The sequence below is a fragment of the Schistocerca piceifrons genome, chromosome 1 (genome assembly GCF_021461385.2).
Source record: "Schistocerca piceifrons isolate TAMUIC-IGC-003096 chromosome 1, iqSchPice1.1, whole genome shotgun sequence".
NCBI classification, from domain to species: Eukaryota; Metazoa; Arthropoda; class Insecta; order Orthoptera; family Acrididae; genus Schistocerca; species Schistocerca piceifrons.
Genome location: NC_060138.1, coordinates 471,242,460 through 471,264,488, shown reverse-complemented (window position 1 = coordinate 471,264,488; position 22,029 = coordinate 471,242,460). Strand labels below are relative to the sequence as shown.

Here is a 22,029-nt window from a genome sequence, read left to right as displayed (position 1 = left end):
ACACGCAAAAGCGATCTGGAGAGAAAATACTGTGGAGGTATAGTGTGTCTGTAAACTGGAAAGCGAGCGGTACTCTTGGTGAGGGAAGTTGCTTTTGCCTAGAGAACGCTAGAGCTGCCGTACAGGTTGATTAAAAATCAGTTTCTCCTCTAGCAGTGTAGAGTAGCGTGCAGAGATTTACACAGATTCCATCGGCGTTCGTTTCCTACGTTAGTGTTACCAGTAACTCATATCTGCATTTCATGTAATGTGAAGGCATTTAGTAGAAAGCAAACGGTGAGTCGCCAGTGATTCATAACACGCACTATGGAGGGTCGGTATCACTTTGCGAAACTCCCTGTAATTGCTTCTTTTGACGTAATGGGGTAGATAGACTGGGAAATCACCTGTTAGATCTTCAGTTTGCAGACCTATGGAGGAGGAAGTGCATGATAACAATCCATCGACCACCCTTCCCTCTCGCTTCTACCTCGCATATCCCTCCTTCAGCCTGAAGCATCACTGGACCACAATTTATTCTTTAACATGATTATACTGCACTTTAACGTGGTACACACATGTAATGTTTCTTTTTAACCCACTTCATTTGTCAATAAATGTTAAGTTTATAGCATAAAAACACTATTTATAATAATACGCGATTTTTCCATCCCCTGCAATGTCGGACCGTTAGTCGCAGAAAACAAGCGAATAGGAACTTTTGGTGTGTCCCAAACGTGAGTGTCTTCGGGGACTGAGAGACAGGAGTCGCTGGAAGTAATTAGTTGGTTGACCTATGAGAGTGATGTGGCGAAACAAGCGCTGTATCATTTGAGAGATACAGAGGCGATCGGGTTTGCCGAGACTTACCCCAGTTCACTGCTAGTAGCGCCACGTTCCCATAACGCCTCTGTGCGTAGCATACAAGTATTGCACTATAATTAAGAATGAAATTAAAAGTTAAAGTGTCTTTTTCAAACTTTGTCAACACAAGCTTTAGTGTAATAATGTTTGAACTGCAAGTCTCAGGTTGATTAGATCAATATTTTTACCTAAATTCATCGTTTTAAGAAAAAAAAGTGGTGGTAAATAATAAAGCTAGGAAACCAGAAATTGGTCATAATATGCAGATGTATGTCAAAATTAACTGGTAGAAGTCTCAACGCGATCAAAGCAATATTTTGGTCAGAATCCACGTTTTCAAGGAAAATTGAAGGCGCTAAAGACTAAATTTAGAAATGTGAAAATTTGTATGACGCTTCAGTTCAATACAAAAATAATAACTACGTGACCCCATTAAGCTATCTCTAATAGTTTTCGAGTAATTTAATTAAAACTAAATTTGGAACAGAAACGTCCTGTATCTGCTGTAATAATTCTAGAAAGTTTTGGTTACAGCACGTGTTGAAACCTATCAAATAATACAGTTATAACAAGTTTTAGGACCTTGATGTAAATATCAACCAATACGAAGTCTGTTAAAGTTGTAGTTCAGAGATCATGCTCTACTGTCATTTCCAATCTAAAAATTCTAGACGGCAAAGTTTAAATGCAGGCGAACTAAAACTTTTTCTGTGATTTTAACCAACTTAACTACATGCAAACAAAAATTAAGAGGATTCTAAATTGATTAATAACATTGTTATTAAATATGGTGTGTCCGAGAAAGCAGCTGTTTAGAGACTGCTAGTGTGTGCATAGGGCGGATGACAGCAAGTGTTCCCTTGGCCGTCCGCTGCGGCACATATATAAATACAACCCGAGAGGCAAGACTGGGTTTAACTTCGCACCCAGGCACCGAAAGATCAGCTTCAGTCAAACGCCGGAGTGCGCGCTGCCCCGGATGACTTCAAAGACAGTCTGTTGCAAAACGCTGATTTTCAGTAATAATAGAAAGTGAACTCGCAAGGACTGTACACCGTCCGCGATCGCTCAGATTTCTCAAAAGTAACTGTTGGTGTGCCACCCATAATGTTAACAAATCCACGTGGCAAGTGGTGACAATTATTTTCCACTTTTGTGGTAAGCATTTATTTTGATTATCAGTAGTCAGGACGAAAGACAATTTAGTAGGAACTTACCGTAGAGTTGGCCCCTATAGTGCTGCTTAGGATAGAGATATTTACTGTCAGTACGAACATAGTGAATATTACAGTGTTGTGCATGTGAAACTTTACTACATATATGCATCAATTAGAACTCAAAATCATCATTTATAATCATAGTCCTGATCCCGCTGAGCGAATAGAGAATAGAAACATTTTTTACAGTAGGCTAGACAAGAATGTGGACTTGCAGACTGGGAACTATGGTCAGTATATTCTCCATCCCTTTCTGGCTGACCTCAGAAATAGTTGCCATGCTCTCATAAAATACGGCGAACCGTATTTACAACAATTACAATTTCCTCCTATGACAAATTATTTCTATTATTATTGACAACCAACCCGCCGGCCCACAGTGGGAGTCTTAACCTTGCTATTCCTTCTTGCACAATAGGATAAGGACTGGAAGGCAGCTTGAAATGATCTCTACAAGAAGAGCATTACAATTCCTAGATTATTTCCTAAACTGGCTTCTCTTCTGCCACTAATACTGGTTGGGCTTCGTTTCCACGAAGAAATCAGTTATTTACACAGAGGCGGTGATTTGAAGGCACCATTCCAAATATACTGAATATCACTCTCAATTGGTATTGCACCCACTCTACGGGAATCTGAGTACATCGATTCTAGCCCCTTTTCGAGCTTCCGGCAGCCCTGACTCTCTGCCTCTAATTCTCTGTTTCTCTGTTTCTCTTAGACTCTGTCGAGGAGCGCCGTGCTCCCTAGTTTTGTTCAGCCTTTCCCCTTCATCCCCGTCTGACATGAAGTGATTCTGAAGGCGTGTTATCGCCTCACTGGCTCTAATTTACACTCGTCCTTAAAAACTTTAACTTTCCATTGGCTGGGTAGAAGGGGAGAGAGTCTGTCCATGTATTGCGTTTCTAGACTATTACTGGGTTCGCGTGCATACAGGTTTCATTTCCAGAATACCTCTCTCTATCCTGTTCTAGCCCTGTGCTCGCCGTTACTTCGGAAGCCGGCCAGTGTGGCCGAGCGGTTCTAGGCGCTTCAGTCTGGAACCGCGAGACCGCTACGGTCGCAGGTTCTAATCCTGCCTCGGGCATGGATGTGTGTGATGTCCTTAGGTTAGTTAGGTTTAAGTAGTTCTAAGTTCTAGGGGACTGATGACCACAGATCTTAAGTCCCATAGTTCACAGAGCCATATGAACCATTTTTTTACTTCGGAAAACTTTCCCTTCCATTATTTTGGTCTGTACGTGAACTGAGTATACTTGTCAATGACAGAATGTAATGCCGCTGCGTTCTCATCCCATCTGGTGGACGCCGCCATCCTAGCGCTAGCTGTGTACGCTCCGTAGAGTGAAGCCTGGCATTCTGCCGATTTCCGCTACTACACTGAATCTGATTTACGTTTTCTTACTTTTTCTCAGTGGATAAGACACTCTTTTGTAGAAAATTTTATGTAGTTTAATTTTTTACTGGAAATAATTTACGCGAGAAGCTGCAATTCTCGAATTATTGGGGAAAAGCTTAAAAAAAACTGATCCTTAAACGAGTTCCCACACCACCAGCGCATCACACACACAGCATCGGTCAGTATGTTTTTCACGTCACTCCCTCCTACCGTTGTAAAAATTTGCGTAAACATTGAACATATTATTTCACTTGTAAGGGTTTTTTATTTTCCAATGCTCAGACCACGACCGATTTCGGGCTTTTACATGCCCATCATCAAGTTTGATAATTCTGTGTTGTTACCCCCAGTGGCTCAATGAAGAGTATAGGAGGCCCTGTACCATTGACGAACGCACAGCACAGAGTCCGTGCTGTGCGTTCGCTGGTGGTACACCGCCTTCTATAGACTCCATCACGACGTTAGGGGTAGCAAAACACATAATTATTACACCTAATGATGGGCATATAATGTTCCGAAATTGGTCATGGTATGAGAATTGAAAAATAAAAGAAAGCTTACAACCGAAGCGTTATTTTCAATCTCTGCTATAATGCTCAGTTGCAGCTGTTTCTCCGGCAGCACTGTTTGTGCAAAAATTTTCGACCTTTCTTGGTTTTCATTGACTGGGCTGTAGTGTATAACGTCAGGAATTCCACGAGGATTTTCAAAACCGGTTCAAATGGCTCTGAGCACTATGGGACTTAACTTCTATGGTCATCAGTCCCATAGAACTTAGAACTAGTTACCTAACTAACCTAAGGACATCACACACATCTATGCCAGAGGCAGGATTCGAACCTGCGACCGTATCGGTCGTGCGGTTCCAGACTGTAGCGCCTAGAACCGCTCAGCCACTCCGGCCGGCCATGAGGCTTTTCGATAACGATGCTGTTGCGTAAAAAGAAGTGACAACACTTGAAAATTGTAGCGAAATGAGAGAAGATCTGCAGGGGATCGACGCTTTGCTCTGGGTTTAGCGCTTGACCCTCGAAATTCACAGATGTATCGTATTTCTCTTGAATACATGGAAAAATCGATTATTATTTGACTTAACGACTGCTGTACATCAGTGGAAACAGTCACGTACATCAAAACGTAGGAGAACGCCTCCGGAAAGGTTTAATATGAAACGACCACACATATTTCATTGTATTAAAGACACATACCACACTGAGGCGCGTAGTCCACCAACGGAGCTTATACGCAACTTATAACAAGAGGAGGAAACGATATAATTCAGACACGCAAAGTACGCTGGTGGCGTGGCTACAGTGGGTTGGGGTACAGGCGGCAGGCTGTTAGTACGGGGCTGGGAACCGCCGCGGCGTGTGCCCTGGGCGGCGTGGCCGCTAATTAAAAGGCCTTGCTGTGTCGCCAGCCAGAAGCCAGCAGCTGCCCCTAATGAGCTGTGGGATCGAGAGGAGGGCAGCAGCAGCGGCGGGAGGAGACACCGCGACACGGCGGCGAGGTGCATCAAAATTTTATCTGGCCTCCGCATTGCTCAGAGGCCACCCCCTAATCCACGGGGCAGCGCTGCACGTCAGCTATGTCGTAATGAACACGCGGGACGACAAAATACACAGACATGACGTAAGTCATGCGGCAGTGATTTGCCCATATACATACGGAGGTAGTATCGCGTGCACAAGGTAGGAAAGGCCAGTACATTGGCGGAGCTGTAATTTTTACTCAGGAGGTTCATGCGAAAGTTTCCCTACGTTATTATGGCCGCACGACGGGAATCCATAGACTCTGAACGCGGAGTGGTAGTTGTATGTAGACATCTGGGAGATACCATATCGGAAGTCGTTAGGGACTTCAGTATTCCGAGATCCACGGTGGTAAGTGTGTGCCGAGAACACAAAATTTCAGACATTTCCTCTCATCACGGACAACGAATTGGCCGATGGCCTTCACTTTCATATCGAGAGCAGCGGCATACACCGGGTGATCAAAAAGTCAGTATAAATTTGAAAACTTAATAAACCACGGAATAATGTAGATAGAGAGGTAAAAATTGACACACGTTCTTGGAATGACATGGGGTTTTATTAGAACAAAAAAAACAAAGTTCACAAAATGTCCAACAGATGGCGCTGGACAGCAAAACGTCAGTGACTGCGTATGACAATCGTGTATAAAAGGAGCTGTAATGAGAGAGAGAATCAGATGTGTCAGCAGTCGCAGCATGTTGACGTTACCTGAAAAGGCGCTTTCAGTGAAGCTGTATTATCAGAATGGGGAATGTCCTAGTTCAGCGTTACGATCCTATCGCCATAGGAAGGGGATTCGAAGTTGGAAGCCACGGGTTCTTTAGGCGACAGGCCCCGTAGTGGCCGACCGAGCACAAGGCGTAATGCTGCTGAGACAGTTCAGGAAGAAACAGAGACTTTAGCGGGTTCGTCTATGCACGGGAAAGTCAGCGCTCGTGCAGTCGCACGTCGCACCGGCATTCCATACACTACTGTTTGGTTGGCACTTAGGCGTACCCTCCGATGCTATCCGTACAAAATCCGTCGGCATCATGTACTGTTACCTGGCGATTTAGTGAAGCGGAGGGCATTTGCGGTGTGGGCGTTTCAAAAGATGGCGGAAGATGACGATTGATTGAGTAACGTGTTGAGGACCGACGAAGCTCATTTCACGCTCCGAGGGTCTGTCAACGCCCACAACTGCAGAATGTAGGCTACCGAAAATCCTAGAACTGTCGTGGAAACTCCATTGCACGACGAGAAAGTCACGGTATGGATTGGATTTACCACATCTACCGTTATCGGGCCTTTTTTCTTTGAGAAAATGCGTGAGTCTGGTTTTGTAACTGCTACCGTGACGGGTGAGAGGTACGCCGATATGTTACAGAATCGCATCATCCCCAGCCTGGCTGATAAACACCTGCTGGAACTTACGACGTTTATGGAGGATGGCGCTCCACCCCATATTGCTAGACGCGTGAAAAATCTCTTGCGCGAGTCGTTTGGTGGTGATCGTGTGCTCAGCAGCCACTTTCGTCATGCTTGGCCTCCCAGGTCCCCAGACCTCAGTCCGTGCGACTATTGACTTTGGGGTTACCTGGAGTCGCAAGTGCATTGTGATCGACCGACATCTCTAGGGATGCTGAAAGACAACATCCAACGCCAGTGCCTCACCATAACTCCGGACATGCTTTACAGTGCTGTTCACAACATTATTCCTCGACTACAGCTATTGCTGAGGAATGATGGTGGACATATTGAGCATTTCCTGTAAAGAACATTGTCTTTCCAGAATGAGATTTTCACTCTGCAGCGGAGTGTGCGCTGATATGAAACTTCCTGGCAGATTAAAACTGTGTGCCCGACCGAGACTCGAACTCGGGACCTTTGCCTTTCGCGGGCAAGTGCTCTACCAACTGAGCTACCGAAGCACGACTCACGCCCGGTACCTACAGCTTTACTTCTGCCAGTATCTCGTCTCCTACCTTCCAAGCTTTACAGAAGTTCTCCTGCGAACCTAGCAGAACTAGCACTCCTGAAAGAAAGGATATAGCGGAGACATGGCTTAGCCACAGCCTGGGGGATGTTTCCAGAGTGAGATTTTCACTCTGCAGCGGAGTGTGCGCTGATATGAAACTTCCGGGCAGATTAAAACTGTGTACTCGACCGAGACTCGAACTCGGGACCTTTGACAGGAGATTTTCACTCTGCAGCGGAGTGTGCGCTGATATGAAACTTCCTGGCAGATTAAAACTGTGTACTCGACCGAGACTCGAACTCGGGACCTTTGACAGGAGTCTCGGTCGGGCACACAGTTTTAATCTGCCAGGAAGTTTCATATCAGCGCACACTCCGCTGCAGAGTGAAAATCTCACTCTGGAAACATCCCCCAGGCTGTGGCTAAGCCATGTCTCCGCTATATCCTTTCTTTCAGGAGTGCTAGTTCTGCTAGGTTCGCAGGAGAACTTCTGTAAAGTTTGGAAGGTAGGAGACGAGATACCGGCAGAAGTAAAGCTGTGGGTACCGGGCGTGAGTCGTGCTTCGGTAGCTCAGTTGGTAGAGCACTTGCCCGCGAAAGGCAAAGGTCCCGAGTTCGAGTCTCGGTCGGGCACACAGTTTTAATCTGCCAGGAAGTTTCAACATTGTCTTTGCTTTCTCTTACTTTGTTATGCTAATTATTGCTATTCTGATCAGATGAAGCGCCATCTGTCGTACATTTTTTTAACTTTTGTATTTTTTTGGTTCTAATAACACCCCATTTCATTCCAAGCATGTGTGTCAATTTGTACCTCTCTATCTACATTATTCCGTGATTTATTCAGTTTTCAAATTTATACTGAATTTTTGATCACCCAGTACGTAGAGTTGTTAGCGCTAGACGAATAACAGCAGAAATCAGTGTGGGACGAATGACGAACGCATCCGTTAGGACATTGCGGCGAAACTTGGCGTTAATGGGCCATAGTAGCAGACGACTGACGGGAGTCCCTTTGCTAACAGTACGACTTTGTCTGCATCGCCTCTCCTGGGCTCATGACCGTATCAGTTGGACCCTGGACGACTGGAAATCCGTGCCATGGTCAGAAGAGTCCCGATTTCAGTTGGAAAGAGCTGATGATGGTGTTCGAGCGTGGCGCAGACTCCACGAAGCCATGGATCCAAGCTATCAACAAGGTACTGTTCACGCTGATGATGGCTCCATAATGGTGTGGGCTGTGTTTACTTGTTATCGACTGGGTCTTCTAGTCCAACTGAACTAATCATTGAATGGAAATAGTTTCTTTTGGCTACTTGGAGACCAACGATGGACTTATAGTGCATGACAATGCGCCATGTCACAGGGTCGTAAGTATTTGCGACTGGTTTGGAGAACATTCTGGACTATTCTAGAGAATTATTTGGCCACCAAGAACGTCGACATGAATCCTGTCAAACGTTTATGGGACATAATCGAGAGGTCAATTCGTACACAAAATCCTGCAACGCAACACAATTATGGACGGATACAAGGGCTTCAATATTTCTGCAGGGGACTTCCAACGACTTCAGTCCAAGCCATGTCGAGCTGGTGCACTACACCGGACAAAAGGGGATCGACACGATATTACGAGTTATCCCATGACTTTTGTCCACTCTCTGTAAAGGCCGGGTTCAACAGCTAGCATACTACTGGCTGCTACAGTGACTGACTTTTTTCAGATGTAAGTAACATGTGTGCACGACTGTGCACGTCAGAAAAAGCAAATAAATAGTATCCTGTTGTTGTTGTTGTTGTTGTTGTTGCTGTTGCTGCTGCTGCTGTCGCTATCGTCTTAAGTCCGAAGACTCGTCGATGCAGCTCTCCTCACCAGTCTACACTATGCAAGCCTTTTCTCTCTGTATAACTACTGCAACCTGTACCTGCTCCTGTATTCATCCCTTGGTTTCCCTCTACAATTTTCTCCACATGCACTTCTCTCCACTACCAAGTTAACCCCTTGGTGCCTCAGGAAATTCTGTTAATCTATCCTTTCTTTCAGTGACATTGTGCCAATCTTTTTTTCTCCCCTGTTGCATCTGTTTAGTTGTGGTTTGTCACCAAATCCACATCAAACTGTATAGCTAAGTCGCAATTAACTTTTACCAAAAATAACAAGAAAACGTAAAACTGTATAGTATATAAACTATCCTGTGAAATTCCGTATTGTTCATTGCAGTGAACAGTGCTACAATGAGTGACGTTACGGAGCTTATTTTCCACTTCCAACACACGAAACAAACAGAATAAAAATTCTACATAAAATTACATGTCAAATAATGGAAGACTGAATATCCAAAATTATTCTGTGTAAGTGCACTGTACATTCATGAAAGGAAACTGACTAAATAAAATCCCGGACAGCAAAAGGCATACGCGTATCTAACACTGTGCTATAAAAATAAGATTGTCTGTCAAAGGAAATGAGATCTGAACTAAACTTTACTGAACAGAATCTGACAGCAATATTGAAATATAAAGCTTCAGTGCGCTGACTGACGTTAAGCTGCCTAACAAATTCTGATGACTATCTTGTGGTAACGGAAACACGCTTCTACTAGAGCCGGCCGGTGTGGCTGAGCGGTTCTAGGCGCTTCAGTCTGGCACCGCGCGACCGCTACGATCGCAGGTTCGAATTCTGCTTCGGGCATGGATGTGTGTGATGTCCTTAGGTTAGTTGGGTTTAAGTAGTTCTAAGTTCTGGGGGACTGATGACCTCAGATATTAAGTTCCATAGTGCTCAGAGCCATTTGAACCATTTTTGAGCTACTACTCGAAAGCGTAGCAGCAAACCAGCTGAAGAAATTTTTTCCATTGCAATGCAAGGAAAAGTAACAATGTTAAGCACATCATGTGTTCCGCTAAGTGCATTGGGACGACCGACAGTTACAAAATTAAACTTTCGTGGGCAGACGATGGAAGAAACGCCACTTACTATATGATTGGAAAGAGATTAGCATTCAAAATTTTATTATGAATCTTATTCCTTAATCATTACGACCAACTTCACAAAATTCACTTTTTAATATAACACGTTACTGAAATGGTAAAGAAGTGGTGAACTTTTAACTCTGAGTCCTAGTTATCTAAGCACATAAATTTGTTTTATCACATCTTAACAATCAAACTAACTGACCCGAACCTATCAAGAAAAAATCGTGCTAAATATTGGCCATTTTCAAACACATGATAAATTATGCGGGAGCAAGAAATGCAGTAACAACATTACCTGAATATCTGCATACACGAGCAAGCAATGCAGCGACAACTTTACGTGAATATCTTCCTATTTCTCTAATCCATCTCTACAATATCTTATTTCCAAAAAGCAACTTACTCCTCGTTTGCATCTCTATGTTCGGTTACTTATTTCCAGTCCACTGAGCAGCGTAACACCCGACTCCCTGTCTTACTTCTCACTGAATGCTCAATGGCAACGACAATGCTACTGACAACCAAACATCAAATTGCTTGTACTCAGAACCTCATTAGCGTGACCTAGCGACTATTGAAGACTTCTGCTTGAAAAATATTCCCGTGTACAGGTGCGAAGTATGAAGCATCGAATAAAAAAAAACGGACACGTCATTTTCATTGAATACTAAAAATAAGCTAGAAGCCTTACACAGTTCGATTCAGTGGCTCGTCAACAATGGTCTTATCTACCCATCTAATCTTCAGCAACCTCCTGTAACACATTTCAAAAGCTTCTATTCTCTTGTTATCTGAACTGTTTATTATCCGTGTTTCACTTCAGCACAAGGTTACTCTCTAAATAAATATCTTCAGAAAAGACTTGATTACACTTAAATTTAAGTCATATGTTAATCAGTTCCTCTATCTCAGGACTCCCTTTCTTGCTACAACCAGTGTGCTTCTTACATCCTCTCTACTCCGTTCATCATTTTCCTGTCCAAATACCAAACCTCACTGACTACTTTTACTGTATTATTTCCTAATTTAATTCCCTCAGTATCGCCTTATTTAATTCGACAACACTCATGTACTTTTACTTTTGTTAACATGCATCTTATAAGATACCGTTCAACTGCTTTTGCAAGCCATTTGACGTCTCTGGCGGTATTACAATGTCTCTGGCAAATCTCAAAATATTATTTCTTCTCCTTGTAGATAACAGTCAGTTCTGTTTATTTTATCTCTGACTTCAGTTTCAATGAGTTTATTCCAGTCAACATTGTTAAAAGCTTTCTCTAAAGCTATATGACTACGACATCAATGAGTCACAGCCAGAAGAGGTCAATTCATACAGGTGGGTGTATCAGCTGATGGGAATATGAAATACAATGAGCAAATACCCTCAGTTGTAGGTAAAGGTATGGGGAAAATACATCCCTCTACAAATTATCTGCTAATAAAATATTCAGCGAAATTCTGAATAACATTAATAGGCTGCCGATTGAAAATACGCATATTCTACCCCACAAAAGCCTCTATTGCTTCCCCTGCCAATATGAGAAGAAACTCGTGCCGCGACACAATAACCACACAAGGACACACTAAGCGCACAAGCTCTAGTTTGCGGAAGATTATATGTGGTACGCTCAGTTGAACGAAGTACAAAGGAAAGTTCTAGTAAACGGCACTGTTCTTCCCTAGATAACCAAGTAAAGGCTTGATTATCTCATCTCTTCTAAATCAGTCTCGATGTTTGCATTGCATTTCTTCTCTGTGGCACGAACTGGTAACACGTGATTTAGAGAGTGAATTTTGGATGCCTTTCTGCTATACTGCGACAATGCTACAATGAAGTCTCGATAGATGGGGTGCCACCACATATATTAATTCAAACCAAAATCATTTACACAATCGACACAGGAAGTCAGTCTGCCGTAGCGGCCTACATATCAGGCGCCGTCTGCACCCCGCGCAACATCCGAGTCATCTGGGTTGTCGCGAGCTCCAGACCAGTGGGCGGCAACAACAGCGTTACGGCCAGGCCACCAGGTGGCATGCATAGAGACGGTAGGGGTCGTCGACGTATCACAGTTTTTCCTGCATATGAGGGTCATGTGCCGAAAATAGGTCAACATGGATCCTTCTACAAGGCAGCTATTTATGCGGGCGCTCGAGCTTAGCAAAGTAGTTCCATCGCAGCGAACAAGCGACCAGAAGATCTCCCTTACGCCTCGCTCGGAACTTCACCACCTTCTTCAAGAACGGCATTCCGCCTCCTCTGTCTGGTCTCTAAGTGTGCTCGGTGACGTGCTAACTGGTGCTTGGTGTAATTTCTACTATTCGTTTTCTTCACCGACAAGATAATGCCAAGACTTACCTTTGTGCGTCTATCATTGCCAGGTTTACAAACCGTTCCAAACTGTTACACTGTTGATGCTTCCACTGTGAAATACTATTGCAAGACGCTGTGAAAGTGTTTTCTTTCCGCGAGTAGAGTGTGGACTTTATATTCAAACCCTAAAACACCGACTTGCTTCATGCTGAACTCAACTTTATTCAGATTACAATATTAGACTCGTCTTTAAAGAGTGTTGTGGTTAACTCCACATGTTGGGGAACTTAATTATTTGTTTTGGGATTCAGGAACTTTTAGTTAGCTTATCATTGTAGAACTATAGTTTGTTGGTTCGTTTGTGGAAAAACTTTGTTTAATTTCAGGCTCAAACATATTTTACCTCCATAATACATTGAGGATTTTACTAACGCTTTGATACAGAAATATACTTGTGTTACTGTGACTATCTACCTCTTTAGCGTATATCACTGTGGAACCGGATATACTATAGTCTGAACTGACTAATCTCAGTAACGGTCACGGAATCTGATGACAGTCCTTCGAACACAATAACATTAATAAAACATACACCGTAACAATTCACATGATTCCTCACCTCAAATCTTCAGACTATTCAGAATACCCAGAATAAAACTGTAGGTTACTTTCTTAAGTGAAATGTAGCAGTCGTGATCTACACGTGTTCACCATCTGCATAGCGTACTAGACTGGGTACAAACGTTCCCCGATTCGATGTTGAACTTTAACTCACATTTAATTAAGCGAAATAATCACTCGTGGCACACACATCTTGCCGAAATCAAATATAGACTTCTACGCATAGAACATTGTCCTAACAGTTTCCCACCTGGCCGCACCTCGTTTATAGATTAAATATTAATAGTAAAAGCTACGTACCGTGGCACTAAATCTGATAAGGTACTCCCAACTACCTGTCGTCGCCAAAAGACAGCTCAGTCTATTCTCATCGCCTTCCCACACTCTCGGTCCATGTACAGGATGTTTCAAAACGAATATACGTATTACAAAATGTCACATCGTCAAAACTATCGACCGTTGCGGCACGATTGGGTTACTGGAGGAACGAAAATGTTGTCTACTTTATATTCATCTCCGCTAGATGTCCGTTATCTACTGTTTGCCCGGTTACCGTCCCATGTCGCAAAATGGCTATTCCGCAGCAGAATTCATTTGTGTTCTCGAGTTTGCGAAGTGTAATTTTGTGATTAAAGTGCAGAGACGTTTCATATTGAGGTATCGAACTGGTCCTCCGAATGGATGGAATACTCACAGATAGTGTTGACAGTTAGACACAGAACGACCTGCATGTAAAGGAAGGAGTCCTGGCCGCCCTCCTAATTAAATTCTGACCGCTTTCCTACGTAATCCTGTAAAATCAAGTCATCGAGTCAGTCGAGAGTTATAACTGCTCACTAAAATAATTTGGGGTATTTTGAGGCATCGGTTGGTTTTGAATTTATACCTATTACAGCTGTTACAGGCTCCACGTCATGACAATACGAGCAAACTTGTGGCATTTTCTGATGAGCTTCAGAATGCTGTTGACAGTGATAATACTTGCGCACAGTGCATCGTGTTCAGTGATGAAGCAACTAACACAATGTTCGAATGTGGGGCCTACATAACCCACGTAACACACACTGAACTTGTACGAGATGCATCTCAGTGTGTTTTGTGTAATGTTCAACCATCTGTTTTCGAACCAATCTTCTTTGATAGAAACACGGTTAATGGTCAGCAGCATCTTCCTGTTTACAGAACTGCTTGTTTCAGAGGATGAACAAAGTAAACTTCAGTTTTGAAGAAGACGGTGCACCCCTCACTGGAGTCGAAGTGCGTGAATATGTGAATAGAACTCTACAGAGACGTTGGATTGGCCGTTAAACAGCCGGCTCCTAAGCTCTTCTAAGTTCGCATCCCCGTCACCGAATTTGACGACCTGTGACTTCTTCCTGTGAGGTGTCATTACAAGCACTCCGTCTTCAGGCCAAAAGTGGCCCATCGGGATCATCCGACCGCCGCGTCATCCTCAGTTGAGTATGCGGATAGGAGGGGCGTGTGGTCAGCACACCGCTCCCCGGTCGTTACGATGGTTTTCTTTGACCAGAGACGCTACTATTCGGTCGAGTAGCTCCTCAATTGGCATCACGAGGCTGAGTGCACCCCGAAAAATGGCAACAGCGCATGGCGACCTGGATGGTCACCCATCCAAGTGCCATCCAAACCCGACAGCGCTTAACTTCGGCGATCTCATGGGAACCGGTGTATCCACTGCGGCAAGGCCGTTGCCCGAGGTACCATTAAGGACAATGTTTATGCACCAACACTATCGCAGAAACTAGAAGAGCTGAAGAACCAGGTCCGCACTTCAATAACTTCAGTGACGATGGTCATGCTTAGTCGAGTATGGAGGACTACGAGTATCAATGTGATGATGTGCGTGTCACTAGTGGAGGACATACTGAATACCTATAATCTAACCTTGAGATGGCGAAGAGTTCTCGGGCTTCCAGCCGGGTGGCGGTGTCTTCAAACAGCGACGTTTCGACGAGTGACATACTCATCATCTTCTGGCGAAGTGACTTCGCCGGAAGATGATGAGTATGTCACTCGTCGAAACGTAGCTGTTTGAAGACACCGCCACCCGGCTGGAAGCCCGAGAACTCTTCGCCAGCTGTATACGCCGGGAAAGCATACATTCACATTAACCTTGAGATATTTGTATAGATCTCCCAATTTTCATACTTGTATGTCTTACAGTTTAATAAATATACAAGTTCTTTTTTTAAACAACCTGAAGCATACCCTGTACCACTTGTCGAATGGGCAACCAATCTTTGCTATTAGCTGTACACATCGCAGTGATTTACAGGGTAGATACAGTATCTCTAGGAACTGCTGTATCTGACACGGTTGTAAGTTCTGCAGAAATTAACTTGCGGTGAAGGTAGTCCTTCCCTATACTGACAGCACACTTGAGATTTTTAGGGGACTTGTGACAGTCACTTGTAGTGGTGGTTCACAGTTTCGTTTCTACTAATGTCCTTTTCCGATGGCGACTGACCATCGGGCGGTAGCGTGGCGGCCTCGCCGACACGTGACGTAACACGGTCAGTGCGACAGGTCGCAGAGCAGACGGCGGGAGCCATTACCGGGGGGTCCGCGTGCCGCATTCACGCCGCCGAGCGTGTCCCGCGCTGCGCGAGAGGGCGCCCTAATGGTTAATCAATTAACGCTGTTGATACTATCAAGGTGAAACGTAATCTATGCTCTATACGCTGTCGCCCGCTAATGATCCCCGGAGGCGAGCCCAGTACACACGCCCCCCGCAGAGCGAGGCTCGCAACTGCGGTACCACTTCCCAGTCCACGGCTCACGCTGTGTGCCGATGGTCGGACATAGACATGGCATCGTGTCACCTGATTTAATTTGACAAAATTCCATTAGCCTCGTTTTGTTTTTGTTGATGTTAGTCTTATATCTCCTTTCATGACACTGTCCATTCCGTTCAACTGCTCTTCCAAGTCCTTTGCTTGATTCCTACTCCAAATTTTTCTTTTGTTTCCATTACTGCTTGCTCAATATACAGATTGAATGATATCGGGGATGCGCTACAACCATGTCTCACTCCCCTCTCAACCACTGCTTCCCTTTCCTGCCCTTCGACCCTTATAACTGCCATCTGGTTTCTGTACAAATTGTAAATAGCCTTTCGCTCCCTGTACCGTGAGAGTTTGAAGGGAAGTATTCCAGTCAACATTATCAAAAATTTCTCTAAATCTACAAATGCTTTAAATTTAGGTTTTCCTGTCCTTAACCTATCTTCTAAGATAAGTTGTAGAGCCAATACTGCCACGCGTGTTCCTACATTTCTAAGGAATCCAAACTGATCCTCTCCGAGGTCGGCTTCTACCAGTTTTTCCATTCGTCTGTAAAGAATTTGTGTTAGTATTTTGCAACCGTGACTTATTAAAGAGATAGTTCGGTAATTTTCCCAACTGGCAACACCTGCTTTCTTTGAAATTGAACTGTTATATTCTTCTTGAAGTCTGAGGGTACTTCACCTGTCTCGTACTACTCGCCCTCCAGATGGAAGAGTTTTGTCATGGCTAGCTCTCCCAAGGCTATCAGTAGTTCTGACGGAATATCTTCTACTCCCGGAACCTTGTTTCGACTTAGGTCTTTCAGTGCTCTGTGAAATCCCTCACGCAGTATCATATCTCTCATCTCATCTTTATCTACGTCCTCTTCCATTTCCACAAATTGCTCTGAAGTATGTCGCCCTTGTATAAACCCTCTATATACTCCTTCCACCTTTCTGCTTTCCACGCTTTGCAGGCGTGGGTTCGCATCTCATCCTCGTCACCAATGTGGGGTCCTGCCCACTCGTCGCTTAAAGTGGGCTTAAAGGATGCTGCTTCTCGGATAACTATTCAACAATTCAAGAACATAACATTAATATTTTTTTACAACTTTAGCAAATTGTCAATACTTGGGATTTACAACTACGTGGGCTACATGCAAACAATCAAAGACCTTTGCTATACACTAGGTCCATGTAAGCAATTGGTATGGATCACACGCCACTGCTATCGTAGTGCTCTCTAGTCTAGTATTGTGCGTATACTGTGCCGATCTAGTATTGTGCTAATACTGTGCGGCCGAGGCTGGCAGCAGCGGCCCTTATATTCTCCTCTTAAAGAGACCGCTCCTGTTGTGGTGCGGTCCTTGTCAGCGGGCTATTGGCTGACCTCGCGTCACCGCCTTCACTGATTTTGTGTTCTTCATCTTCGTGCCGGCGCTTTGCGTTACGCCAGAGCAACTTACGACTGTTTTTCCATCTGAGCTCTTGATATTCATACAGGTGGTTCCCTTTTGTCCAAAGGTCTCTCTACTTTTCCTGTAGGCAGTATCCATCTTACCCTAGTGATATACGGCGGAGGTTCGAGTACTCCCTCGGGCATGGGTGTTTGTCCTTAGGATAATTTAGGTTAAGTAGTGTGTAAGCTTAGGGACTGATGACCTTAGCAGTTACGTCCCACAAGATTTTACACACATTTGAACATTTTTTGAACCCTAGTGATATAAGCTTCTACCTCCTTACATCCGTCCTCTAGCCATTCCTGCTTAGTCATTTTTCACTTCCTGTCAATCTTATTTTTGCAACGTTCATATTCCTTTTGCCTACTTTATTTACTGAACTCTTTTACTTTCTCCTTTCATGAATTAAATTCGGTTTCTTTTGTGTTAACAAGGATATCTACTAGCTCTCGTCTTTTTACCTACTTGTTCCTCTGCTGCCGATACTATTTCATCTCTTAAAGCTACCCATTCTTCTTCGATGTGTCATTTTCCCCTGTTCTTGTCAATCGTTCCCTAATGCTCTCTCTGAAATTCTCTACAACCTCTGGTTCTTTCTGTTTATCCATGTCCCATTTCCTTAAATTCCTGCCTTTTTGCAGTTCCTTCAGTTTTAATCTACAATTCATAACTAATAAATAGTGGTCATATACCACATATGCCCCTGGAAATGTTTTAAAATTTAAAATCTGGTTCCCAAATCTCTGTCGCACCACTATATAATCAGTCTGAAACCTTCCGATGTCTCCAGGTCAGTTCCAAGTATACAACCTTCTTTCATGATCCTTAAACGAAGTTTCAGTAACATGATATGTTCGGTATGCTATGATGTCACGATCAACAAAGCTTTCCAGTCCGGATACATTGGGTACACCTGTTCCACCACGTACAACAGCGACTGTTAGCCATCCATTTCCGTGGGTAAAGGAATCATTGATGTCGATGCTGAAATTCAGTCTGCATCCACAAAAGACTGCAGGTCCGTCCAGTAGAGAGTGTGCAGCAACAGATTTGATTGTATTCTTTTTCTTGTCGGCGGCGGATGTGGTCATTTCAACGTCTTCAATTGTTTTATATATAGTTTGTCTTGCACGACGACTGCGCTACAATTCAATTTATTTGTGAAAATACAATGTACAATCACCTACAAATTTAACATATTCACAAGTACCTTTACCTTTAATCCATATAAAAACAGTTTCATTAACAGATAGCTTACGTCTATTACGTGTATACAAGGAAAAGGGTGAGGGTGACATATATGTTGATTTGCCAAAATCTTTATTAGCATTTTCAGTAACATGATATGTTCGGTATGCTATGATGTCACGATCAACAAAGCTTTCCAGTCCGGATACATTGGGTACACCTGTTCCACCACGTACAACAGCGACTGTTAGCCATCCATTTCCGTGGGTAAAGGAATCATTGATGTCGATGCTGAAATTCAGTCTGCATCCACAAAAGACTGCAGGTCCGTCCAGTAGAGAGTGTGCAGCAACAGATTTGATTGTATTCTTTTTCTTGTCGGCGGCGGATGTGGTCATTTCAACGTCTTCAATTGTTTTATATATAGTAATAGTGGGTAAAGGAATCATTGATGTCGATGCTGAAATTCAGTCTGCATCCACAAAAGACTGCAGGTCCGTCCAGTAGAGAGTGTGCAGCAACAGATTTGATTGTATTCTTTTTCTTGTCGGCGGCGGATGTGGTCATTTCAACGTCTTCAATTGTTTTATATATAGTTTGTCTTGCACGACGACGGCGCCTGTATCTTCTGTATGGCATCTTGGCAGCGTTCAATGCAGTTGCCTGTGCAGCAGCAGCAGCGCGAATGATCCGCTCCGCGGTCAGCGCTCGCTTTTATGGCCGCGCCGTGGCGCGTCACAGATAAAGGACTTAGAATATTTCACAGTGCCAGCAGAGCGTTATCCCGGACGCGGGCACTAGTCACTCTCGCATGTTTAAATTACATTACACATCATTACGTTAGTCTGATTAAGCATGTGGGGGGTTGGGGGGGCATTATGTACTCCCCCCACTGCATAATTCAGTTGAACATGACTCAGCATATTTGCACTTGGACTGACGTCCCGGACGACGCGCACACCTAGAGTGACTAGTGTGCGCGTCCGGGATAACGTCAAAAATTGAAAATCCAATTATTTTAAAACTCATCATCATAAACAGTGCCAATACTAATACATAACACAGCTTACAAATTGTTTACAATTTGCACCATTAATAACGTAGTTATTAACAATCATCATTTTCAGAGACTAAGTCCCATACCGAACTCCATGTATACGGACTTTAACTTTCTTCGCTTAATTGAAAGCCAACTATTCTAAGTCCAAAATGTATCTTCTGTATGACTATATATAAAACAATTGAAGACGTTGAAATGACCACATCCGCCGCCGACAAGAAAAAGAATACAATCAAATCTGTTGCTGCACACTCTCTACTGGACGGACCTGCAGTCTTTTGTGGATGCAGACTGAATTTCAGCATCGACATCAATGATTCCTTTACCCACGGAAATGGATGGCTAACAGTCGCTGTTGCTGCACACTCTCTACTGGACGGACCTGCAGTCTTTTGTGGATGCAGACTGAATTTCAGCATCGACATCAATGATTCCTTTACCCACGGAAATGGATGGCTAACAGTCGCTGTTGTACGTGGTGGAACAGGTGTACCCAATGTATCCGGACTGGAAAGCTTTGTTGATCGTGACATCATAGCATACCGAACATATCATGTTACTGAAAATGCTAATAAAGATTTTGGCAAATCAACATATATGTCACCCTCACCCTTCATATTTGCACTTGGACTGACGTCCCGGACGACGCGCACACCTAGAGTGACTAGTGTGCGCGTCCGGGATAACGTCAAAAATTGAAAATCCAATTATTTTAAAACTCATCATCATAAACAGTTCCAATACTAATACTAAAGTATGAACTGCGCAAAATTCTACCAGGTGGCTTCCTCTTTCATTCTTATCCTCAGTCCATATTCACCTACCACTTTTCCTTCTCTTCCTTTTCCTACTATCGAGTTGCAGTCCCCCATGACTACTAAATTTTCTCCCCCCTTAATTATCTGAATAATTTCTTTTATCTCAGCACACATTTATTCAATTTGCGGAGCTAGTTGGCATATAAACTTGTACTACTGTGGTGGGCGTGGGCTTCGTGTCTATCTTGACTACAATAAAATCACATAAAATGTAAAGTAATCACCAAGATAACCGGATACATAATCCGTAAGTCATGAAATTTCTAAACCATTAAATTAACAGCTAAAATAACACCGAGAAAGTAGAAATATGTGACGGAAAAATTTACCACGTTTATCATATGTTACTTTGAGCACACCAGCCGTCTCCGCCATGGCAGTAAAAGATAGGGCTACGTTTAAAAAACCGCGTTACAAGCCGTATCCAGCACTGTGTCTGTATTGGCACGCACACAAACAATACTATGACAATTTGACATACATGTGCTGCGTGTAGTGCGGCAAGAAGTACCCAGATGGCGCGCATGACCGGCTTAAGGCACACTTTCGAAATCAAAAGTGCCCACACTAGTAAATTAAAGTCCATATAAGTAAACCAATGCAGACACATGAAATCCAAGAATAAAATAACATAGAAGTATCCCCATATAAAAAACAGGTAAAATCTTTAGACGAAAAACGAATCAAAATGTCATTAAAGTTCCGTCATAGGGAGTAATACAGCTGAATTTTGGAGTACATTCATAGCGTATGCATTCTGAATCAATAAACGTCAAAATACCAGGATCTGGGGCAGTCTTAAGCATCTACATCTACGTGATTACTCTGTTATTCACAATAAAGTGCCTGGCAGGGGGTTCAAAGAACCACCTTCATTCTGTCTCTCTACCGTTCCACTTCCGAACGGCGCGCGGGAAAAACGAGCACTTAAATTTTTCTGTGCGAGCCCTGATTTCTCTTATTTTATGGTGATGGTCATTTCTCCCTATGTAGGTGGGTGCCAACGGAATGTTTTCGCAATCGGAGGAGAAAACTGGTGATTGAAATTTCACGAAAAGATCCCGTCAGAACGAAACACGCCTTTGTTTCAATGATTGCCACTCCAATTCACGTATCATGTCTGTGACACTATCTCCCCTATTTCGCGATAATACAAAACGAGCTGCCCTTCTTTGTACTTTTTCGATGTCATTCGTCAGTCCCTCCTAATGCGGATCCCACACCGTACAGCAATACTCCATAATAGGGCGGACAAGTGTGGTGTAAGCAGTCTCTTTGGTAGACCTGTTGCACCTTGTAAGTGTTCTCCCAAAGAATCGCAGTCTTTGGTTTGCTCAACCCACAATATTATCTAATTTAGGTTATTTGTAATTGTAATGCCTAACTATTTAGTTGAATTTACAGCCCTCAGATTTGTGTGACTTATCGCAAACAAGAGACAAAAATGTTTATAGTCGTTAAAATAAAGAAACATAAGTTATAAAATGTGAAGAGACAAAGACACTTACGACAAAAAGTCATTAAAAATTCCCTTTAAAATACAGTTCCCCTATCTCACCCACACAAAAACCAACAAACTGAGAGGGATTCTGACGACATAAAATAATCATTGCGCAAACATTCGGAACACTGGTAATATTGTATCATAATATATTTGATTACTGCTAATCAGTTGATCGTTCAGCACCCTGTCTTTGTCAACATCGATATGTTTAACAATTTCCAGCGCCTCTAGTAGATTCAACTTATTTCCCTTCTGAGCAAGGCGTAGTATCCTCCGGTTTTATAGTGTGGGGGAATGATATCCGCTGGACTTAAGATGTTCAGCAAATGATGAATTTTGTTCAATCTGACCTTTC

The 22,029-nt window shown here is 43.3% G+C and overlaps 1 pseudogene; it reads right to left on the bottom strand.

The window, feature by feature from the left end:
* Window positions 1–14,455: 14,455 nt before the first annotated feature.
* LOC124729063 lies at window positions 14,456–14,573 on the bottom strand (annotated as a pseudogene).
* Window positions 14,574–22,029: the final 7,456 nt, after the last annotated feature.